The sequence below is a fragment of the Lynx canadensis genome, chromosome F1 (assembly GCF_007474595.2).
Source record: "Lynx canadensis isolate LIC74 chromosome F1, mLynCan4.pri.v2, whole genome shotgun sequence".
Lineage (NCBI taxonomy): Eukaryota > Metazoa > Chordata > Mammalia > Carnivora > Felidae > Lynx > Lynx canadensis.
Genome location: NC_044319.2, coordinates 41,553,029 through 41,577,702, shown reverse-complemented (window position 1 = coordinate 41,577,702; position 24,674 = coordinate 41,553,029). Strand labels below are relative to the sequence as shown.

Sequence of the window (24,674 nt, the reverse complement as noted above, 5' to 3'; positions counted from 1 at the left end):
AGTGGTCTGCTCTCAACTGCACACATTTTCCTGGCCACTCCCTTTTCCTCCTCCTCCCCTCTTCCCCCAGCCCTCCCTCATGTCCTTCCTCCTTGTGGATTGAAGCTTTTGTAAACATGGGCTCTTGCGGGAAAGAACCCAGCCTCAGTGTCCGAGATCCACATGCAGGACCGTCAGGACCTGGTCCGGTCACAGGCACTGGGCAGATGTCCACTGGATGGGCAGAGAACTTCGAACCCACATCCCGGAGTCTGGCATACGTGGGTGCCCCATATATATTTGTTAAATGAGTCAAACCCAGTGGCCTCTGTAAATTCTCACTTTCCTTGGACTCTGGGCCCTGCTGACCACCTCAGGAAGCAGTTTCTCCTCCTTTTCAGGGGCACCTGGCACCAGGCTTCTCAGCCTCCTTCCCCTGCTGTGTCCGCCTGGACCCCTTCTTGCCCCTGTTCCCTCTCTGTGGCCCTTCCCTCCTCTCCCTGTTCTCTCCACTTGCCTTCCTCACAGAAACCCTATTCATGTCGTCCACTCTGCTTACTTTTTCACAACTGACTTTCCAATCTGCATAGTCTGTCCTGGTGTCCTTTCATCCTGCTGCTCCCCCCACCTGCTCTCTCCTGCCCCGTGGGTGTCCAGCCACCAGCTCAGTGTCAGTCTAAGCCCACGGTCTTTTCCAGCTCCCTTCCTGATGCCCATGGCTGTCAGAGATGCCTTCCCTTCCCCAGGCACTCCGCCCTGAAAACTCACACTCACCTCTGACTTCTTGTACTTGGCTCCTCAGATCTGGCCCCAAGACCAGTTGCTTCTTCATATCTAGATGACTGCAGTAGACTTGTCAAACGCCATCCCCAAATGACCCTTCCTGCTGTTGGTAGAGCTGCATTCCAACAGGTCTGCATTCACTTGCTCTTTAGCTCAGATCATTCTGAGGCACCCTCCACCCCCATTCATCTGGACTCCTTTGCCTAATATTAAGATCTTTCGGGATTTGGCCCCATCCACCTTTTTAGGTTTCTGCCACTTTGTGCTCTAGGCTCATCCTCCTTGCTGTTCTCTAAGCATCAGGCTCTGCAGCCCAGAGCCCCCAGCATTTTGCCCGTGATCCCCAGCCCTGCCCTGTAACATAGCCCCCGTTCCAGGTGTGCCTGAATGTGCCGGGCTCTGCTGCACTGTGGCTCATGCCATTCTGCCCTGGACACCTCGCTGCCTCCTTCTCACCTCTCCCAAACCCCCACACTCCCGAAGGCCCAGTTGAAGCTTGGTCTTCCACTCTCAAAACCCGCACCGACCATTCTCCCACTACAGAATTAATGTTATCCATACCATTTATGTGGCACTCATAGTCTGTGGTTTGGTGTTATTAGGGGTATTTTTAGAGGTTGACATCTTATCTCAACAACCGTCTGCAGGCTGCTTGAAAACAGGTTACTATACTCATTTGTCCTACATTTGTCCAGGGCAGTTTAGATTTCAAATATTCTACTCCAATGCTTCATATGGCCCATGAAGACACACTGGAACACATCTCTTTAGATGGCCCCCTCGCCAGCTCCTCCCTGAACCTGGATGGGGCCCAATGAAACCCTCACCTCTGCTCGCTGAGAGGAAAACGCTGTGTTACAGAAAACAGGGCTGGGAATGGAAACAGGATCACCTCTGCTGCAACATCTAGACAGACCAGGTGTTGCCCAGGCCAGAACTGTCCAAGGTCCACCGCCAAGGAAGGCAGGGGAACGGGTCAAAGTATAGACAGGGTGGTTCGGCACCTGAATCTGAAAATACTTAACATCTTCCTGGGTGTGTCTTCGACAGGGGCTGGGTGTTCTGGGCCTTGCTTTTATCTAGAACTGGTGCAAAAAAAAAAAAAAAAAGTATTTTGACAGACTGCCTGTTTTTGTTTTGTTTTGTTGTTTTGGGTTTTTTTTTTTTGTTTTTTTTTTTTTGCCTTAGGAAGTAGAACTCTGTCCTTGTGTAGATTTTTGTATCACTCACCAAGTCACACAGCTAGTTCTCAACAGAGCCAGGAGAGATCTGTTGACTTCAAATATGGTGCGCTTTTCATTGGCCCATGGAGTCCCTGGGCGGTTGTTACAGGGGAATGGTCCCCAGTTCCGTGGTCAGTTCCCCTGACTTCCCTGCCCCGTTCCCCTGACTTCCTTGGTGGTGGACCTTGGACAGTTCTGGCCTGGGCGACACCTGATCTCTCTAGTGCTGTCATTCCAGAGGACGGTGAGACAACATGAGGCGAACTGTTCTGCATTGCTCAGGATGGGTCTTCGCCTCCTCGTTGGTGATGACGTACCTCGTGTAGGGCATCGGTAAGAACCAGAAGACGCTCCCCTGACTTTCCTAGTCTCTTTTCTTTCTACTCACAAGCCTAGGGAGAGGAGGCTGAGGTATCCCACATTCAAAGTTTCCGAGTCACTGTGCAGTGTAGTTGTGACCAACTGAGGATTTGGATTCTCACTCAGTTTCCTTTTTTTTCCCAGTGTATTTATTTATTTTCAGAGAGAGGGGGTAAGAGGGAGAGAGAGAGAGAGAGAGAGAGAGAGAGAGAGAGAATCCCAAGAAGGCTTCACGCTCAGCGAGGAACCCGAGGAGGGGTTTGCTCCCACAAACCATGGGATCATGACCTGAGCCGAAACCAAGAGTTGGATGCTTAACAACTGAGCCACTCAACCACCGAGGCACCCCCTCGATCAGCTTCTTATCAGGGCAAATACATTACAGTAGTCCAATTTTTTTTTTGAAATTTCCAAAGCTGCCCTTCAGTTGCTAGGACCAGGATCCTTACGAGCTCAAAAGTCCAGATTTCACTTCTTCCCTTTGCATGTTGCCTGCTGCCTCTCTTTCCTTGGCATGGTCCAGGTGTAATTTGAGCAACAGGATAAAGGCAACGGGTCCCTCCCTCCCCCCTCTCCTCTTCTTCCTCCTCTTCATCTTCATTCATTTCTTTCCTCTCCGCCCAAGGGCCTCGGGTTGAATTTTGAACATGAAATGTCCTGATACACTGTGCTAACCTGTGACGCCACCCATTGCCAAGTGGGCAGGTAGTGGTGGGGGTGGGGGCGGACCTCAGTCTGTGCCTCATCTGGACCAGAAACTTCGGTGCCATGTGATCCCGACCCACTGACTCCCCTGGTCCTGGATGCCTACTTGCACGGGGCACCTATGTGACTTACTGTAGAGTGACACACAGCATCCCACCCCGCCCTGCTCAGATTAAATCCCACCCTCCCCCCCTCCCTCCAGGACGGGGTCCCTCTCCTCAGGCCTCAGCTTGTCTGGGGGGGGGTCCTGACACAGGCCTTGCTCTCCGCTCATTCCCCAGTCAGGAACAGCCAGATCGTTGTTGAGGACTCTTGTCTTTCCCAGTGTCCTGTTAGGCCTTCAAGGCCTTGGCTTGATTGCCAAGGTTACCTCTCAGTTTCCTGACCCCACGTAGAACCCTGAGGTTGAGCAAGCCGATCTGCTGGCAGAGGCTGGGCTGAGGTATTCTAGGGGGATGACATCAGCTCACTCCCACCCCGTGCAGCGTGTAGTTCTTATAGGTGTGTGTGTGTGTGTGTGTGTGTGTGTGTGTGTGTGTGTGTCAGTGCGGATAGGGAGGGCAGCATAACTATTTGAATGAGTATATACTTCAGTGTGTCGTGTGCTCTGATGCTTGAGGGTAGGAGGGAATACAGATATGTGTTCGTAGATGTTCAAACGCACTTATGATAATATATATATTGAGCAACGTCACTTCGTGCAGTGTGGATGTTTTGGTGGAGTGTGTGTTTTGGCGGGGAGAGTATATTTGGCGGGGTAGGTCTGAGCGTGGCTGGCACAGATGCTAATTTGATCTTCCCTCTTTTCAGGCTTCATTGGTGACAGCCCCGCTCTGCTGCCCAGAGCCGATAAGAAACACCACCCAGGGAGGACGAGACGCCTCTTCCTCACTTCCTAATCAGGGCGCAAATACTGCCAAACATATTCACAACCGTCTGCAATGTCTCTGGGTAATGTCCAGACGTCTTTTAGGGTCCCCTGCCATCTTCTCACAAAGTTATCTCTCAAGAGCAGCTCGAGGCCGGCCAGTCTGGGGGTTATTCTTTGCAATGAGAAGCGGGCGACAAAGACAGAAGAAAATGACACTGTCCTTCAAACCTGTTAACAAAGCCTGCGTGAAAGCGAGGGTGTCAGCCCTTTTCAAATGGTCTGCCTTGAAACCCCTTCCCCCAGCCCAAAGTGAACCGAGAACAGGAACAGAAATAGATAATGCAAAGGTGATCAGGGTTGAGGGTTAAGTGGAAAACTACCCACCTGGACTGAAGGAAGTCTTGGTAAGATATAAGTATGCGAAGGGCTTCCTAATCTCCAGGCCTGGACAATTTCCAAGTCCCTGAGGACAGTTTCTGAGAACCCCTGGAGGGATGGAGAAGAGTCGGAAAGCTAAAAAAGTAACCCTTCCTCCACTTGCTCTGAAGCTCCGAGCAAAAAGATTTGGTTGTACAAAAGGCACCCACCTAAATTAGGCAACCGAGTAACTTCCTGATAGGAAGGTAAGCATCTAGGACGTGCCAACAAGATGCCTGCTCCGGTCAGGACTCAGACGCTCTGAGGTGCGGGGGACATCTTTACAAGGAGGGTGGAGCTGGCCACCGGAGGTGGTGGGGTGAAGGCCGCAGGCTCCTTCCCCAAGTGGCATCTGGAAAGTATCAGAACCTCAGCGGCTGCTTCATGACTTCCAGGTGATGAACAGAAATAGCCATGGCAGGTGCGGGTTCCATTTGCTGCCACGAAGCTGGGAGCCCACTAGACTTGCAGTGGCAAAAACACCCAGGGCCTCTCTAAGCCCTGAGCACACCCACAGGTGAGCTGGGGGGCTGGGGAGGCTCATGTTCCCCACAGCACAGTTTCTTGCCCATTTGCTCAACTCTCTCTCCCAAATGCCACCTGTATAGCTTAAAAGCCACAACCTGGAAGCCCCTGAGGTGGAGCTGACCACAGATATATTGTCTGGCCTGCATAGCGTTTAAGTATTTTAAAAATTAGGTGTTGGGGCACCTGGGGGGCTCAGGCGGTTAAGCTTCGACTTCAGCTCAGGTCGCGATCTCGAGGTCCGCGGGTTCGAGCCCCGCGTCGGGCTCTGTGCTGACAGCTCAGAGCCTGGAGCCTGCTTCGGATTCTGTGTCTCCCCCTCTCTCTCTCTGCCCCTCCCTCCCTCGTGCTCCATCTCTCTCTGTCTCTCAGAAATAAGTAAAAATGTTTTAAAAAGTTAAAAAAATTAGTTGTCAACATTTAACTGGTCGGAAGCGTCCTATTTTTTAAAACCCTCAAATTATGATTTCTCTTTAAAAACCTGAATATGTGAACACTGGTCCCACGTTCCTGCTCAGCGCCGACTTGGCATCTAAGCTAGGGAGCGTGTCCCCCGGGTTCCCAGGGCCCCTACCGCTCTGTGCCGCGTCCCTGCAGAGGCCGCACGGTGGTGACCGTTTATCGAGGAGATACAGTTTTAAAAATTATACCGCCTCCTGATACAGAAGAAATCCCAAACCGTCATCTCTAACCCCAACTTTACAACGGAACTCCCAACAACTGTTTTTTCCGGTTGAGAACCCGGCATCTTTGAAATATTTTTCTGGTATTTTAATCTCAACATGTAACAAATCAAGAAACTTCTCTCTTTTCTCCTCCCCCCCTTCTTTTTTTCTCTCAATGGCATTACTATTTCTCCCTAGTCAGCAGACCTCTTTACCCCTACCCCTGAGAATCAGTTGCCAAGGCTTAGAAAGTCTCCATCAGCAATGTCTTTCCTGTTTTCACCCCTTGCTGTGGGCATTGCCCTCCCTCCCCCAGTCCTTCTGTCCCCCCCAGACCATTGCCATAGCTTAGTGCTGGTATTTTGCCTGCCTTCCAGGCTCCCCTCACTTCAACCCTTGCTGAAGACTGCTTGCCAAACTAATTTTCCTTGAATAATATCATGTCATTTGGGGGCTTTAAAAACCTTCGATGGTTTCCCAATCCCTACAGAATTAATTAAAAACCTCTCATCAGGCATTCAAGTCCCTAGACCATGAGACTTCCTAGGACCGTCATTCAAATCACCTGGGGAACTTGGTAAAAATTCAGATGAAGCAGCCTCTCCCTCAGATTCCGATTCAGTGGTTCGATGAGGGGTCCGGGCATGTGGTCACGAGAACTCAGTGGCAATGATGCAGCGGCTTGTGGCCCTGTCGCAGAGCACAAGCCCACACTTATCCGATGTATCTGCTCAGACATCAAGAGCTGCTTTATCCCTGTGTATCCCCGGCAATGACCCCCTCCCCAACCAGCCTCCCCAGCACCTGCATCACAATTGTTGGCTGAGCTGAATGGGTGGGGAGCAGGCCCCTCGAAAAGGCTGAAAGCCAGGCCTTTATCCCCAGCCAGATTTCTGAAGGCCGCCCCCTGCCACCTCAGAGAGACTTCAATAACCAGAGGCCTTGCTTAGAGACACAAACAGTGGTCCCTTCTGAACATGAGACTTCTTTGATCTCAAGATATGAAACTCATTGGGACGTACTTGGTTTTTTCGTTTTGTTTTGTTTTTGCTTTTGTTTTTAAGTAAGCTCTATGCTCCGCATGGGGCTTGAACTCACGACCCTGAGATCAAGAGTGGCATACACCAACTGAGCCAGCCAGGCGCCCTTAGACATACTCGCTTTTGTTGGCCAGCCTGCACTCTAATCCCGTATCTGCCACCCACTAGCTTATGACAAGGCAAATATTTGATCTCTCTTATCCCCAACTTTCTCATCTTTAAAATGGGGACATAGTTCTTCACGGAGTTATTGGGCGCTTCGCCCCGTGCCTACATATCCCAGATACTCAGGAAACTGTAGTTCCTGTTATGGTCAGAAGCAGGGTTTTCAAAAAATCATCTACACAAAATATTTCATCCTTCAGATGAAGAAAAGGAGGCCACAAGATGGGGAAAGATGCCCAAAGTCTCGAAGTAACTTCATGGACCAGCCCCTGAATGTCCCACGCAGTATGTGCTCTTTCCACTTTCCAGACTCCCGTCTTGTGACACACGCTTCCTTCATTCAGGCATTCATTTATTCACTCACTCAGGGAGTATTCGTCAGGTACCCCCTGGGCGCTAGTCTCTGGAGATTCAGGGGAGTGTTGGAGGCTGACAGCAGGACACGGTCACTAGGCAACATGGAGTTTGGAGAGTGAGAGCCCAGGCCCAGAGTGAGTTCAGCTGCTCAAGCAGATGCTGAAGCTTCCTGGGGGGGGGGGGGGGCATAGCAGGGGTTTGGGGTAAAGAGAAAAGCTGGGAGGCTTGCAGGGGCAAGATCTTAGGTCAATGAGGCATGAGCAGGAAGGCAAAGTTGATGTTCCAGGGGGACAGAGCAGACCTCAGAGAAGGGCATGGGGAGCAGTGGCCCCGAGTGGGGAGGACTCTGCCCCATTGCATGAGCCTGAGGGGTGTGGGGTATGACGCAGAGATAAACTCCCCCGAGGGGGCCTTCGAGGTATAGCTGGCTTCGGTTAAGGTCAGGAGGTAGGGAAAGTGCTCGGAGGGGTTGAGGCTATGGGGGACATGGAAGAGGGCCTGATGAAGGGGTCTGGAGGGGAGGCTGCGGGAGGCAGATTGTCGGAGAGGGAGAGCACGTACGTAGCGGGGTGTGGATGACAGTGTCTGCCTTCCGGACAGCGACCGGTGCAAGGAGAAGGAGTGAAAATGTAATCCTGACAGGGCCTTGGGAGAAAAGCGAACCGAGGGCCCCAGGAGAGCCAGGCTCAGCCAGGAGGCCGGAGACCCAGAGTGCTGGGCAGGGCAGGGAACTGCCACTTCTGCTCTGGGCGTGGGGTGGGGGTGGGGTCAACTGGGAGACTGCAGGGTGACCTCTGGGTGAAGCCTCAGGTCCTTGGACCCGGGCCCCTAGGACCCGCTTTGCGCTCCCCAAACTCACCTCTTCCCCACCCCTCCATCATTCTGCATCATGCTGGCTCTTGCAGACTCGCTCTCACTCTCCTCCCTCCGGGAGAGAGCTGGAAAGCGTGATTAATTCATCAGACTCGCAACTGATGTGACGGTATGCCAGGCCCCGTGGAGGGAGGGAATCTGCTCCCCCAAAGACAGCTATCCCCTTGAGGGTTGCTTCCCAGCTGCTGCGCCCTACTGACCCACTAACATCCATGGGCAAAGGGATGCTCTGGTTTCCTTCCCTCCTTTGCCAGCCTGGCCTGTGGTAGGGGAAAGGCAAGGCAAGGCAGGATGGCTGAGGGTGTATGAGAGCGAAGGAGCAAAGAAGAGGTGAGGCAGGAGCTGGGGAGGGGTGGGTGGGTGGGGGTGAATGAGAGCTGTGGACAGATGGCCAGACCAGTATTTGCCTGGAAAGTCCCCAGTGGTGTGTGTTTGCTTCTGTGACTCCCTAAGCGTATCACCAGAGCAAAAGGATGGAAACTATCTGTTAAAAGTCTATTATCCTGGAGCCTCCCCCCCGCCCAAGAATGTGACCTCCCACACCTCCACCCTCTGGGTCTTCTCCAATGGTACTAGAAGGTGTGACTGAAAGTGCCGGAAACTCATCAGGGGAACACACGGACTTGGAGGCAGCCGCAGATCTGAAGCTGAATTTATTGCCTCTTTCCCAAACTTAGAGGGCAGACACGTTGTAAACCCTCCTCATCCTCACTCCTGGGGGCCCGGGATCAACCTCCTTCATCTCCAGACAGCAAACAAGAGGAGAGGCCCCGAGACTGCTAGAGCTTTCGCAGATGTTGTTTGGGCAGAACCATAATGGGGCTGGGCCTCCCGGGGCTGCCGAGTGTCTGGGGCAGGCAGGAAGCTGGCATCACAGCTGGGACAGCCAGAGACAGCCCCCCACCCTCCCTGGGGTGGGGCCTCAAGTGTGGAGAAAGACAGACTCCGGAAAGAGGGACACACGGAAGAATCTGAAGGAGAGCTTCCCTCCTCCAGCCCCCTGGCTCCAGGCCCAAGGTGTTTGTGAAGCGCTCTGTGGCTCAGATCCAGGGGAGGCTGAGCGTTTGATCCATATGGTTCAGGGGAAGAGGGCTGATGGCCAGACTGGGAGTCGGGGCCCTGAGCCTTAGTTTGCATATCTGTAACAGGAGAGTGTGGCCCAGAGATCCACCCTCTCTCTTCCCTAATCTGTGATCTATGCTCGGCATTGACGACTCCTGGGGGCCCCGGAGATTATGTGATCACCAGCCACATTGCAGATCTCCTGATTCGATGGCAGATATCCAGGAGGCCTCCTTCCTGAGCTGATGCCCTACATCCAGTTAGGGGCCAAGCCCTGCCAATCATCCTTTTGAAATACCTTCTACTCAGCACCACTAACGCTCCCTGCCATCGGATCTCACCTAAACAATCACCATTTCCTACGCGGTCTCTCTTGCCTGGAGTACGCCCCTTCACGCCCTTTCCTCAGTCTATCCTCTGTTGTAAGAGCTCCTTCTAACCACAGGTTTATCTTCTCTCTCTCCTGCTTGGAAACCTTCGAAGGCTCTTTACAGGAAGTTCAAATTCATTGTTGGGCCTTCAAGGCCTTTATAATCTGGGCCAGTCTCTAAGCTCAACTAACCTGATTCTCTGTTTCTTAAACATACACTTGTCCTTGGAAACCACTGTGTCTTTGTTCATATTATGCGCTCAGCCTAGAATTCTCTTTGTCCACTTCTTTGCCCATCAAAAAGGCTACTCACTCCTTCAAGGCCTGGTTTCTATGTTACCTCCTTTGTGAAGCTTTCCTGGATTCACCACAACCTCCAACTCTCCATTGCAATTAGTCACTTCCTTCTCTGTCTATGACTCCATAGCTCATATGCTGGTGTTGAGGTTCATTGCGTAGCCCTGTGCCACTGGGGCCCCTTGAAGGCGGGGTCTGGCTTCTACCTTTGTACTTCAGCGCCTGGCACACACCTTGGTCCTCAGCACATAGTAGGGACTCAGTGAATCTGGTTGAATTCATATCTCCATGCAAGTGATGTAGAAAGAGAGAAAACGTTATTCTTCCCATATTAGTGAAGGAAAACGTAAGCACAGATAGAGTGATGGACATGTCAGAAAAGGCACTAAAAGGCGGAGGTGGGCCTGGGGAAGGATGGGAAAGGATTCTAAATCTTACTGTATCCACTCCCAACACTAAGAATAAATTGGTGGGGAGGAGTCTCTCTGCAGATTAAGAACGGGTGGTCTTAGCTGCTTAGTAGATCAATCAGCCTTGTTCTGATGACTGACCCCAATGTTCATAATTAAACTTCTGAACTAGCTTGTAATTTATTTATTCAAGTGTGGTGGTTAGAGCACGTACCTTGGATCCACACTTCCCGGACTCAAATTCTAGCTGTGCAATCTTAAGCAAGTTATTAAACCTCTCTGTGCTTAGTTGTTTCTTCTTCTCCTCCTCCTCCTCCTCCCCCTCCTCCTCCTTCTTCTTATTTAATTTCTTTATCTATAATATGAGGCTAACAGTGGTTCTTACTTCATAGAGCTGTTGCATTAAAGAGTTTACAGTACTTAGATTAGTGCCTGGCACATAATAGTGGCCAGTACATATTAACTATTATCACTTATAATTTATATTTTGCTTCCTTCCAAGAAGAATTTGAGACAGCTTAAAATATTGAACCACATATAAAAGAAGACAATTATATGTATATACTTATATTATGTTAAAGATCAGAAACCAATTGGTAGTATGAGGGAGAGAGATAACGTTAGGTATTTGCTCATGTGTTTGAATTAGTTCCTTTATTGACCCCTTAATTATCTTTGAGATTCCAGGAAACCAAGGCAAAAAAGGAATACATGCATTATATAGTTTCCATTGTGAAATGTAAGAAAGCATTCAAGTTAGCCTGTTAAATTAACGCCCCCCAACACACACACACACACACACACACACACACACATACACACACACACACACACACACGTGTGCATGCGCACGCTGAACTCAAGAAGAAATTTATGGTGTGAATCCCTATGCTGGAATATTGGAGCCAAGGGATCTGAAGTTATTCTCAGTTGGCTGTTAGTACCATCCCCAATTGGGCTTTAATGAGAGCCCACGATGACAGTGGGAGTAATCAGAGTCAGGGATAAATGGCTGGGAAAATAGCAAGCAACATCCTTCCCATCTTTCCTTCTGTGCTCAGCTGACAGTTTCCTACCCTCCCTCCCTCTTGGCTCAAACAACTCCCTTGGGGTCAGGGGTTGAGTCCTCTGAGTCATACAAATGGCTGCAGGTGGTTTTTGCTGCCTCCCTCCAGCGCTGGAGTTGTAGGCAGGGAGGCGGGTCCCCTGGCAGAAGCTCCTGAGGTGAGTGGAGAGAGGAATGCTAGGAGATAGGACTAAGAGGGTTTTGAGAAGGGGGAGCCCCCAGATTTGAGCAGGATGACGATCTCAGTGGGAATGGGTAAGCTCCTAGCCAGATAACAACTCCCTGCCCCCCACGTTCTGAATTCAAAGAAGAATCTATAGTAAGTAAGCATCCTTATGTAAAAATACGTAGAAGTACAGGAAGGCCACCACCCCTGTCCAGCCTGGCCCGGCTTAGGAGGAAGGGCTCTGCTTAAGAACTGAAATACACAAAGGCTTTTCACTATTTCACTGAATTCATAAGGAGGCTCAGAAGTGTGGGTGGGGAGTAGAAAACGCTGACTTACTCTGCGAAAGAAGCAGGAGGAATCACCAAGGAAAAGGACTGAAATTCACAGCTCACAATAGCGAGAACACCCAGGGATCGGCAAGACGATTCCCAATCTGGTCCGCCTGGAGAAAAACAGGAGCTCAAAGCCAGAGACAGTGATGAGAAGGAAAATCTTCCCCGCTCTCCAGCCCCACTCCTGGAGGAATCTGGAAAAGTGTGAGGAAAAGCATCGGATCTCCCATACATCTTGGAATGCATCTTTGAACAACTCTTAGCCAGCACCTAAAGTGCAGCTGACCTCGGCTAACGCAGTTCACCCATCGGGACCATGGCTGTGGGTGTTGGCCCCCAGTGCCTTGACCTTAATGAGGACAACCACCTCCAAAGGAGGGTTCCTCCCTGCACGCCATGCAATCTACTTGGCAGTGAGGCTGTTCCATGGGGATCACTGAAGTCAGGGGCTGGGGAGGAACAGTGGGAGAGTAAGCCCTATAGAGATTCATTCGCCCTGTCTGGTTCTCACCATGACTCACTGCCATTTACATATGGCTCATAAATCAACCACTTGACCCCCGGATCTGAACACCTTTTGTCCTTTTTGTCTTAGAGCCAGCGATCAAAGGAAGGAGACTTGGTGCCCAGTCTCAGGGCTGGAGAGTGGGGGCTCTTCGGTCTGGCTTGGGGAGAAATGGCCCCTGCCCTCAGGGAACTTCAAGTTGCCAAGGAGGAGGAAGCGTGCCCACGGAAGGCACCGTATGCCAAGCAGCCAGTGGACAGAGAAATGTGGGCCGATGAGCATTGCGCAAACACAGTCTGAAATTAACGGAAGGGGCTGGAGCGGAGTTGCTAGCAGTCGGCCGGTGTCCAGCAGGAAACAGCGTGTTGAGCCTGGGAATCCTGCACCCGAGCCGTATTTGGAGGTCAGACAGGCCCATCCAGTACCGTGCGAGGCATTCACACAAGGACGGCTGGCCTGCTGGCTTTTGGCAATTCTGGTTTCCCTCCCCGGTTTAACCGGAAGGGTCATCTCAAGCAAGCTCACTCACCACTCGCTTACTAACCAGAGACCCCAAACAGCCGTTCACAGCCTCGGGATCCAGGGAAAACACAGGTGACTCTGTTTACAAAACTTAGACTTTTCAACAGGGTCAAAGGGCCTTCCCAGAGCAGCTGGGTGAGGCCCCAGAGAGGCAGGTTCTAGAGGTTGAGTCAGCATGTGGACCTCCCTCTGCTCCTGCCTTCTTCAGAAGGGGCATCTGAACAGGTTCTTCCAGGGCACAAAGTGACCACCATTTTGCACAAGGCTTCACAGTTTACAAAGCTGTTTTGCACCAACAAGTGGAAGGCTCATCTGATCCATAAGGCAACTATCCTCTATACTTTATGAGCAAGGAAACTGAGCCTGGAGGCATCAGGAGGCTGAAGGTCAGCCAGCGGAGGCAAGGAGGTCCTTCCCACTACACACACTGGCCTCCACATCACAGCCTTGGACTTCAGGGACACGGGGAATTCAGGAACTGAGTGCATCCATTAAAGGCCAATTCCTCCTCTGCATTTCAACCTAGCTGTGCCCCTTTCATCTGGAGAAGCCCAAAGAGGGACGATGCAGGGAGCTAACGTCTGGGTGACAAGACTGCCCGCCTGGGCGCTCCTGCTCCGGCTCTGGCTCTAGCTCTCGAAGGAAATAGAAATGCCACGTCCTCTCCCCAAATTGGCTCACCTTTGCCCCAGCCTGGGAGCTGTTTGGAAGCGGAGCGCCTGGCTGGGGATGGGGGCAGCTGTCGCCCGGCCCCTCCGGAGTCTACACCCATATAAGGGCAGAGCTTCCAGTCGGCAGGGGCTGTGACGCGCCAGCGGCCACGTCAGCGGGCGGCTGGGAGGAGCGGGCGCCTCGGCACGAAAACAAGTGACGCTGAGCAGACTGACGAGGGGCAGGGAGGGGAGGGGGGGCGGTGGAGGGGGAGCGGGGACAGGTTAACCCCTCTAACCCCTGCGGGGCGTCCAACCCCGAGCATCCAGCATCGGTCCTTGGGTGTCGGTGTAAATGTGGGAGCGTGGGTACTTTCTGTCCCTGGGTGGCGCGGGTCCTGGGCCGACCAAGTGCGTTTGCTGATTGTTTTGTCTCCAAGTGTATTTCACTTAGGATGTGTATTTCACTTACGATGGTGGTGCCTATTCTTACTCTGGAGACAGAAGAGGAGCCTTGCCGTGTGTTGGGAGACCATCGCATCTCTTTTTTCTCTTAAACAAACAACACGGCTCACACCCCTTGTGCTCCCCGAGACCCCCCCCAAAAGCCTCAGGAGGGGCGCTGCTGTAAGGGACTGGTTTCCCTTTTTACCAAGCCGCCTCCCTCCCACCCTCGCCAGAGCCAAGTCAAATAAAAAGAGGTCTGGCCTACGGGCTGACGGAGGATAAGCCTTAAAAAGGAAGTTTTCGGGATGCCTAGTGCTAGGCAGAGGCCTGGAAACCACAAGGAGAGACACTCAGGCCTGGCATTTCCACCAGGAGGTGCTCCCGTCTGCGTCCGGCTGTGCTCAGGTGAAGCCTGCTGGCGCGTGGCTCTTAGAGACCTGCCTGTGTCACACGAATTTGTGAGGGAGAGGGTGAGGGCAGTGAGGAGTAAGGGTCCCAAGAAGGAGGGGAGGGGCTGGGAGGCAGAGAGGGTGTGAGAGAAGTTGGACACAGAGGAGAGAGCCAGAAACTCAGGCAGAGGCTGAGCTGCGGTTGGGTAACTTGGCTGGCCCTTCTGGGGGAGGATCTCCACCCAGGGGAAAGTCCCCAGGGCTTCCCAGACTGTCCCTTCCCGCCCACAGTGCTCACCCACCCACCCTCCCGGCCCTGTCTAAGGCCCACTTCCGCTCTTTACTTCCCTCGTGGAGGATTGCTGGTGGAGAAGTGCCCAAGCTGCAGGCGTAGAGAGAGAGAACGGGGGGCAGGGGCAGAGATAGCGGCCGTCCTTTGCGGGGGATCTGCCCAGGATTCGGCCAGTTTGCCTTGACTGTGGACACCATCCTCGATGCCCAGGCTCAGGGTGGTTAGTCAAAAACGGCTTTGAGGCTGGGAATTGAAGACAGTGCAAGAGGCCTTGCTTCCTTCAAGGGCCAGCATCCTGGGGCTGGATAAAAGCGTCCTGCATAGTGGTTATGAAGGTGGACTTTCTTGGCTCTGCCGAACCTCTCTGAACCTCAATCTCCTTGTCTGAAAAATAAGAATACGGGTGTCGAGGGGCGCCTGGGTGGCTCAGTCGGTGGAGCCTCCGACTTCAGCTCAGGTCATGATCTCGCGATTTGTGAGTTCGGGCCCCGCGTCCGGCTCTGTGCTGACAGCTCAGAGCCTGGAGCCCGCTTCAGATTCTGTGTCTCGCCTTCTCTCTGCCCCTCCCCTGCTCATACTCTGCCTCTCTCTGTCTCTCAAAAATAAATAAATGTTAAGAAAAAAAATTTTTTTTAAAAATACGGGTGTCGGGGTGCCTGGGCGGCTCAGTTGGCTGAGCGTCTGACTTCGGCTCAGGTCACGATCTCCCGGTTCGTGGGTTCAAGCCCCGCGTGGGGCTCTGTGCTGACAGCTCGGAGCCTGCTTCGGACTCTGTGTCTCCCTCTCTGTCCCCCTCCCCTGCTTGTGCTCTGTCTCTCTCTCTCTCAAAAATAAGTAATCATTTAAAAAAAAAATTTTTTTTTAAAGAATACGAGTGTCTATCTTACTGGTTCTTCGGAGGATTCAAAGTGATTGTGCTTATAAAATATTCATCTCTTGCACAATATATGTGCAACTGACACGTAGAAGCAACAAGTCGTAGCTGTTACTACCTTTCGTAGCAGTAGCGGTGACTGAACAAGCCCTCTCTAGGACGCCACGGGGAAAGTTAGCCAGAAATGCCAGGTGTTCGGGGTCCCCCCCGCCCCTAGGCTCTCTTGTTCCCCTAGCGCCTCATCACCTCGGCCCCCCCTTCCTCCACCCAGGGCCCAGCCTGGCCTTGATGAAGGGGCAGTGAGTGTGGAAACACCACAGGTGTTCATGTCCCAGCTGTGCCTCAGTTTCCTTACCCCTGAGACGGGGAGTATACTTTCTGGCTGGTTTCTCTTCTCGTAAGAGGCAGGGGAATAAACATGTGTCAAAAGACGCTGGGTGGCTTGGTCGGCCGAGCGTCCGATTTCGGCCCAGCTCATGATTTCACGGTATGAGTCCGAGCCCCACATTGGGCTCTGCGTTGATCGTGCAGAACCTGCTTGGGATTCTCTCTGTCTCTCTGTCTCTCTCTGTCTCTTTCTCTGCCCCTCCACCACTCATGGTGCACATGCTCGCTCTCTCTCAAAAGGAGTAAATAAACTCAAGGCCCCCAGCTACCAATTCTCTACTTGGTGACTTCTCCCTCCTGTTCCCGTTCTCCTGGACCTGAGTCTGTCTCTTTTCACAGTTGTGGGCATTTTGTGCACGGCTCCGTCGATGGCTTTCCCTTCAGACCTCAGGATTCACGGCTGTTTAATTCTGGCTTCCCTGGTGGACAGCTCCATAGGGCGGGAAATCTGTCTGCCTCATTTCCCCAAACAGTGTCCAGGGCAGGGCGCCTAGTAGGGGCTCAGTAAAAGCTAGTTTCCTTTTCGTCTATCAGCAAATCCTAGGGACGGAGGCCAAGGCAGGTGGCCTCAACAGAATTTGGGGAGGCGGACTTCTGTCCCCTGGGAGGGAGGGGGTGGGGAAGAGAGGAGGGCAGAGGAGGGAAGGCACCCTTGGGCCTCAGGGACCCCTGCCCTTCCCAAAGCCCAGGATCACCCCCAGCGGTTGTGCCGAGTGGTGTTGCTCTAGGTTCCCAAGGCTGGGAGAAGCCTCCAGCCTCCGTGCTCCCCTCCTCTTCGGGAAGAGGGCAAACATAAAAGAATAAAAGGGAAGTGCTCGGGCCACAAGTTCTGCTTCCTCCCAGCTGCAGCACTAACCCAAGCCCTCCCGGACCCACACAAGGCCAGGCCACCTGTTCAAGAGGCACAAGGGGTGCTGGCTCGGGAAACAGAAAACAGCTGTCCTCCTGCCGATCGGTTTAAAATGAGGCAGGCTGTATCGTGCCCTCACCTCTGGTGACTGAAGACCTTGGCACAGCCCGGCTTCTGTCTGGCTAGCCCCTGCCCCTGGGCTGGCTGGAGCCCCACCCGTCTCCCTGGGGTGCCCCGCCGGCCACTGGGCCAGACCTGTCCTCACCCTCCCTGGGCGATCAGCTCCCGGCTGCTCACAGCTGCCTCTGTGCTGTCTGGACACCAGCCCTCATCAGTGTGGCCCTCTACACACTCACTTCTTACCACCATGACTTTGGTCTGCGGCGGGCCTTGCCCGAGGCCGGGAGGAAGCTGCTTCTGCAGAAGCCAGGCGTTCACCCTCCGGGAGGGCCGACTTTCCACGTAGGGGAAAGGATGTGAGTCAGCAGCCCTGCCTTCACTGACACTCAGCAACCTCTCTGAGCCTCAGTTTCCTCCTCTGAGGGTGGTGAAGCCTGCTTACAGAGTGGCCGTCAGGACTGAGATGAGATGTGGCTGCGAAGGCGCGTTATGAACGGTGCCAGCTCACGCGTTATTTCCACCTGCCAGCCCCACCGAGCCCAGGTCACTACGACCTGAACTGCCGACTCTACAAGGGGCCGTCCTTTCCTCAAACCCAAGTAGTCTTCCCTCCTTGGGTAGCTGAGTGCATCTCACTCAGGGCCCATTTACTCAGGCTGTGCCACAGAGAGGTACACCTGTTTCTTGTGGGGTAGGGCACGTATCCTCAAGTGTTTTCCGTGGTTTGTGCGCCTGCCTTAACTGCTCCTGCCTGCTCCTAGTGTCATGAGAATAAAAGCTTGCTCCTTGTTGATCCACGGCCGGCCGGTGCCTCTTTGTTGCCCCGCAGCACAGGACAACAATAAGTGTAGGGAATCAAAGTGTGCAGTTTGGAGAGGACACACAGCCAGACAGCTCCTTGGGGCAAAACTTTATCTCTACCGCTTAGGACTTGATGGACAAATCCCGCTCTGGCTATAGAAGGGTTTTGTGTATCTTCGTCATGAATCGAGCGAATCTGGGATTCACGGGGCTTTCGAGAGGGCAGCTGCCTGCCCGAGGAGCCCAGAAAACCAAGCAGAGCCGGGCCCTCAGGAGAGGGGCTGCGGAAATCTCTCCTTTTAGAGAAGGACAAGGGTCTCAGGTTTTCAGCTCTCAGTGGCTGTCCCGCCCAGCTGGTCTCTTCTCTCGGAGGTGTGGCAAAGGGCAAGCAGCCCAGCACCCGGTGGCTCCCTGTCTGAAAGCTGTCACTGCTGTATCAGTGCGCTCCCCTTGTTGCTGGGGCAGATGAGCCCTTGAGGCGGGAAGCCCTATTCCAATAAACACCCTAACCGCCCCGGGGAGCAGAAGGTTCTAGAAGACACGACATATCTCTATGCCTAGCTTATTAAGCAGACCCGGAACTGGATGGGAGAGAGATTTGAATCTCCCTCCAAAGGTCCAGAGAAGTTTCCTCGGGACTGATCATTGTAACAAGAGCTCCCCCTCAGGCAGCGGGCTCCCCAGAGTAGTCAAATGGAGACAGCATTGTGTAAGGAGGAGTCAGGGCTTTGGGCTGCTGAGTCAACCTGCCTGGGTTCAAATCTTAGCTTGAACAAGTTCCCTAATAGTCTCTGCGCCTCCGTTTCCTCATCTGTAAGGCGGGAATTACACATATCACACACGATTGTTTGTGACTGAGGCCACGGGTCTCAACAACACTTCGGGCTCAGTAAATAGTGTCATTATAGGACCTCACTCAAGAGGCCTTCTAATCTATTTCTCTGCTATTATGAAATGAGGCTCTCTCCCTGATTCTGATGCCACTGAAATCAGGCCAGCATGTATACAGGTATTTCTTCTGGCCTCTGAACTCCAGGTCTAGCAAGAGGAGAAGGCTCGTCCCCTGTGGACAGGGAAGGCCGCAGGAGGGTCCACCACCAACAAGGGGGTGATAACAGCTAGTCTGGGGGCCCGGAAGGTGGAAGGTCTGAGAATTTCTTCAGTGTGAGAAACCTGCCTGGCCAAGTGTCTCTGACCTGACTCATTCAGTCCCTTACCAGCCAAATATGTTTTATACTGATAGTGTTTATCTCCCAGAACTTTCGCATTTAACTTTCATGATATGTGATTTAATCTTCACGATGATCCCACAGAATAGGCTGGACTCCTCAGAAAGGCTGGCTGGGCCTGGATCTCCCACTCCTGACCCCTGCTCTGGCAGGCCACTCAGGGCAGAGGAGGGGCCCATCCGGCTTGGCCCCTGGGTCACCCCACTGCTACCAGGTGGCTCCATGGAGGTAGAGGTCAAGGTCCCACAGTGACAGGGCGACTTAATAACAGATTGATTCAGTGGGTGATTTGGGGCAGCGTGTAGGGAAAGGGCTCATCCTCTACCTTCTTCAAAGACTCCCTCCTAACGCCTGACCTCCCAGAGTTCAGAAGTCCCGGGTGCAATTTCTAGAACCAAGACTGAAAACGAGCTGAGGACCTTTTTATCCTGCAAACAGGAAACTCTGGGTGCCCCGGGGAGGGGGCACAGAGGGCACAGTGCTGGCCTGGACATCCAGAGAGAGCTACCTGGCTCCAGGATCACACTCAGCTGACTCTGTGTGACTCTGTGAGGTCAGTCATATCACCCCTCCAGGCACTGGGGCAAGGAAGAGAGTCCTGCCCTATTCACAGGCGAGGGCTGAGTGCCTCCTGGTCCCAGCCCCAGCTCTCCAGACCGGAGCCAGGAGTCGGGGGCCCAGTGAAACGTTGGGCTCCACGGCTGACTCGCGGGGCCTCAGTCCCCTCCATTATGAAGTAGGGGTGTCGGACCATCCGTGAACTTGGGCAGCCTGTGATGACCTTCCCTGTGCCATAGGATCTCCGTTCCTTCCGTCTTTGGACATTTTGTCAACAAACCTTCAGTTTGTTGGCCTGATTTGAGTCCTTTTAAAGGCTTTTTTTTTTTTTCTTTCAATTTTTTTCAGTTTCATTCAATTTAACATTCTTCAAGCAATTAGTCTATGCCAGACATTACTGGGAAATCAGCAGTGGTCGAGATAGCTGTTTTTCAAGGTTCTTCCTGTTCGGTGGGGGAGATAGACAAGCACACCTGTAATGAGACCAGGGTCTCTGGAAGGTCCCACCCACTCCGAGAGCGGCTCCCTGAAGACACTTCAGCCTGGGGAGAAAGTCAGCCCCTTCCCGGAGAAAGGAGAGAGGGGGCTCACCTTCAGTAATCATCTCTGTTGGCCAAACACTGTGCCAGATAACTCATATATGCCACTGCAGTCCATCCTTATAAAGACCTTTAGATAAGAAGTAGGCCCATTTTACAGATGAACAAAGTAAGATTCAGGGTGCTGAAAGCCATGCTATGGGGTCAAACTAAGACCCAAACAAGGATGCCTGATGCCAGAGCCAACGCTCTTTCCACCCAACTAATAGAACGGGAAGGGTAGGAGCAGCGAGCCTTGGATCTGGGTCCTGCTGGCCTCTCTGGGTCTTCCTGGTCCCTCTGTCTCGGCCAACTGGAGAACTGCCACTTTAAGAGACACAGCCCCTTTGCAAGGGGCTGGTTTCCATCCATTTTTAATGGCCCAGCTGCTGTGGTCTCTCTGCCTCCCTGTGGACTGACCCGGGAGTTTCTCTGCAACCGAGCACCACGCTCAGGCCTGTCAATGTTTAATTGCAGCAAGACTCTTATCTTGGTTACCCAAGTCGTTTAGATTACCCCGGCAGGGCCCTGGGCACCGGGGGAGGCGGCAGATGGCAGATTCTGCCCTGCAGAGGGAGGAGGAGGGATTATTGGAGAGAGAAGGGCAGGAAGGCAGGAGGTGTGGAGGATGGTGGGGGAGATACTGTAATGGGAACAGAACATTCGGCTGCACTTGTACGTGGCCCTGGCCGTGTCTTCCTCCACCCTGCCTCTTCTCAGCCACCCCCAGCAGCGAGCACTCGGGGTCTGCCCACTGAACTCTCTCAGAGCCTTCCTGGAAGGCCCAGAACCCAGGGGCAAGAGTGAATGAATATCTGTAGGGCTTACACAGGGACTTCCTTTGGGACCACTGTAGTGACCCCTGAGCACCTGGATCCGGTCCTTTTCAGGGGGAAAACACAACTGTATTTGTCACTCTTACGAACTGTTGAAAACAGGACTTTGAGGGCTCCAGGGACACAGGCATGTTGCAGAGGTCGCTCTTACCATACCTTTGGCAGAACCCTGCCATAAACCCACGAGCTGGGGGTCCCCATGCCCCCAAGCCCTCTAAAGTACCCTGAGGGGGAGGAACAGGTTCCAGTGCTTCCCCCCAGGGCCCACGGAATGCCTGGAGCACACAGTCAAGGTCTATTTGGGGAGTAGAACGTCATGGTTCAGACATCGCACCACAGGCCACTCAGATGTTATTTACAGACCCTGTCTAATGACCCGGCCTCCAGGCTGGGAGGGAGGGCATGGCCTTGCTGCCATCTCCGATTTCTCCCGCTCTCTGATTTTCTCACACCCTGTCACAATCCCTCACCTTCCCACCTTCTTTTGTAGCCAGGAGCACCCGGTGCCCCTGTATCTGATGTGTCACTCACAGCTGGGAGCCTGGAGAGAGTGGTCTCAGGACAGAGGCAGAGGTCTGGGAGCAGAGCAAAGGCCAGAGGCCCAAGAGAGGTTCCTAGTCTTGGGGTTGGCACCGCAGGGAGGGTGGAGAGGTCTCCCAGAGTGAAATTGACCTGGCCCTGCCCTCTAGGGGAGACCTCTGCGGGAGGCCGTGGGGAACAGGGACAGGGAAGGGAGATTGCATTATTATTTTGCTTCTAATTCAAGCGAGAAGCGAGTGGTTGAACGGACCAAGAATGGCCAGTGTACCATGTGAATATTCACAAGCCTAGATCCTTGCTTCCCAGGTTCCATGTTTGAAGGTTGAGCTTATAGAGCCTGGACAATCTCAAAGGACGCTCCAGAGACCCCGTGGTATCAGGATCGGAGGCATGAGAGACATGGATTAGGTCTCTCTGCTCGGAAAAACTCATGGGACTTCGTGTGAACCGGGGGTTTCCCTGCTGGTGGAGTCCCCTCCCCTCCCCCCATCTCTTCCTTTGCCCCCTCGGCATCCATGCTGGGGCTTCCCCCAACCCCACCAACCACTTCATACCCTCCATCCCCACCATGGCTCAGGCCCTGACTGGCGTGTGATGTGTATAATAATAGTCGCTGCCCCAAAATGGTATGAGAATTAAATGAGATAATCCTTATGGAATGCTTAGAATAGCACTTAGCCCACGGTCAACACTCAATAAATGTTGGCTATTATTGCCAGAGGTAGTGGTCAGAGGAAATAGGCAGGTGCCTTAGCCCCAACATCAAGGCACGTCGCTGTGACTCCCTTGCTTCACAGTTAACCCCCTGTACGATAGACAGAGCTGCTGTTGGTGGAGGAAACCCCTCTGGTGGGTGCCCGCTGGGCCCTAGCATACACAAAGCCCTGGACATGACTGTGTTCCATGGGCTTTTTTTTTCCCCCAGAGCCACAGACTCGTGACTTACTGGGAACCTTCTGGGTTGTAGGTTCTGGCCAGCGAAGGTGAATAAGATAAGGTCTGTGCTGTTGGCAAACCCGAAGTCTATTCAGGGAGGCAGGAAGGATCCTGGGAGGGGCCCAGCGACGATACTGCAGCCCCACTGGCCCCCGACCGTCGAGTGCTGGCCGCTGGTGCTCCTTAGAGCCAGGGGAAGGGGGAGAGTAACCCCGGGGAGGTCTGCTGGCTGGAAGAGGGCCTAAGGAGGGGCGGGAGTGGTAAAGGCAAAAGGGAGGGAGTCTTGGGAGGCGAAAAGCGTGCAGCTCGTCCCCGCCTCCATTATCCCTACTCTGTGCAAGGTGGCTCAATATTCAGGTGGCAGGTGGAAGCTGACTCAACCCGAGCTCATGTGAGATTGTTGGGTCTTGCTCTGCCTGGGGCCTCGGAGAATCCCGGGAGGGCAGGGACAATCTTACTGATCTTCAAAGGATCGCTGTCTCCCTCCCTGCGCTCCCCCTCCTTCGCCACGAGATCTCATCAAGGAGGGCTTTGTTCATTCAACAACTATTTGCTAAAGCACTTACTGTGTGTTGGGCATTGTGGTAGGCACTGGAGATACAACAGTGACTAAAACAGACAAAACAGCCATTCCCAGCGTGAGGGGTGGGGGTGGGCGGGGGAAGGTCAGATACTACACAGGATAAGTAAGGGAATACACACATACTGTATCAGATTGCATTGTGAGAAGTGCTGAGGAGGAAAATGAAGCAGGGGAGGGGGTGAGATGCGAGATAGGGTGGCTGGAATGTGAGAAGGTCACCGTCTGGGCTCCAGGAGGTCACCTTCGTGGCTCGTTTGAACCTCCAGGGGGAGCTATAGAAGGCAGATGCGGGAGTGGGGGGCTGGGGGGAGTGTCACCTCCGGGACTCTCATTTAGCAGGCCTGGGGTTGGGGTTGGGCCCAGACATGTGAAGCCATGAGTGTGGTGCTTTCTTAGGAAACCGAGTCTAAGAAAGATGGCACTGGTTTTTCCCCTAGGAAGGCCCTGTGGGAACCCCAGGAAAACTGGACAGGGGTGGCTATGGCAGCGCCCCCAGGTTTCGAGCTGTGGGGGATCTTCACATGCCATTTCCTCTTCCTGGGGCCCAGGCCCAATGCCCAGCCTCTCCAGGGAAAAGGATGAGTTTGGAGTTCCCGGCCAGAGCCTCTACCAGATGCAACTGGGTTGGGCTGGAAGAAGGGGAAAATCCAGTTTGAGGACAGAAGCCTCGTTTGGGGTTCTGCCTCCTGAGTCAGTTGTGCCGCCCAGGGGCAGTGAGGAGGGGCCCCGGCCCAGCCCAGATGCCGCTGTCCCAGTATTTTACAGCAATACCAGCCCTCACCGGGGGCAGTCTGGGGGCCCCAAGCGACAGAGGGGGAAACTTCCCCTCTAACGAAACTTCCTGGGATGACCTATTTATTCCAGAGAGCACTTTCTGAATACTGACTTTGTGCCAGATCCGGTTCTAGGGGCTGAGCACATAGCGGAGCGCAAAACAGGCAGAGTCCCTGCTCTCTTCGAGCTTACATTCCATTGAGGAAGACAGACCCTGAAGAAGATGATAAATGAAATCTAGATTTCCGGGCATGATAAAGGCTAACAAAGAGAGAAGGGAGTTAGAAGGTGTTGGTAGCAAGTATATGATTGAGAGGTTCAAGGGAATGGGGTGACAGTGTCCCCCCTCCCCTCCCCCCACCCCACCCCAACCAGGGCTGCACGGGGAAGGTGATTTGAGTGAAGACTCCAAGTAAGCAAGGGAGTCGCAGGAGTAGAATTCCAGGTCGACGAAATGACAAGTTCAAAGGCACTGGGGCGAGCTGTGTGTGGCAGGGTTGAGTTACAGCACGTTGGCCAGTGTGACCGGAGCGAGCAGCACAAGAGGGAAGGCAAGGAGATGGAATCAGAGATCGCATTGACTAATCACAGAGGGCCCCACAGGCCCTATCAAGGACTTGGGTTTTTACTCCCAGTGAGGTAGGAAGACCAAAGGAGAATTTTGGCAGAAGAGTGACCAGATGTGACTTACATATTTAAGGAATCTCCTCTGGCAGCTGTGTTGAAAACAGATGATGTGGGACAAGAGTGGAGGCAAGACCAAGGAGGAGGCCATCATGTCCGTGAGAAATGATGCTAGCTTGGAATGGGCTGTTAGCAATCGGAAGATAAGAAGTGGCTGGATATTTTAAGGGAAGGGCCTACCGGATTTGCTGACAGACAAAACGAGGGTTGTAAGAAAAATTCTACGTTCACACATACCAGGTGCTACATGAAATCCTTCATGTGCCAATCATTCAGATTTTGCAATGATCGTCTAAGTGAAGTTTGTTATATGCACTTTACAGATCAGGAAACCGACAGAGAGGCTCAGTACCTTGAAAACCCTCAAGTCCTGTTGCTGGTCTTTAAGCCCCATCCTCCCCCGAAAGCAAACCCTGAGCCCTTAGCAGCTCTCTGTGACCGTCTTATCCA

The 24,674-nt window shown here is 53.1% G+C and overlaps 2 long non-coding RNA genes across 2 annotated transcripts; one reads left to right on the top strand and one right to left on the bottom strand.

Annotated features, from left to right (window-relative positions):
* The first annotated feature begins 2,260 nt into the window (after nucleotides 1-2,260).
* On the top strand, nucleotides 2,261-3,915 carry LOC115505129. The gene is made up of 3 exons (XR_003965925.1): nucleotides 2,261-2,318; nucleotides 2,971-3,042; nucleotides 3,861-3,915. It is a non-coding gene; the product is annotated as an uncharacterized LOC115505129 (long non-coding RNA).
* Nucleotides 3,916-4,104: 189 nt separating this feature from the next.
* LOC116737827 lies at nucleotides 4,105-14,398 on the bottom strand. Its single transcript, XR_004343083.1, has 3 exons — nucleotides 13,378-14,398; nucleotides 11,674-11,779; nucleotides 4,105-4,690 (listed from the first exon to the last, which is right to left on the bottom strand). It is a non-coding gene; the product is annotated as an uncharacterized LOC116737827 (long non-coding RNA).
* Between the last annotated feature and the right edge of the window lie 10,276 nt (nucleotides 14,399-24,674).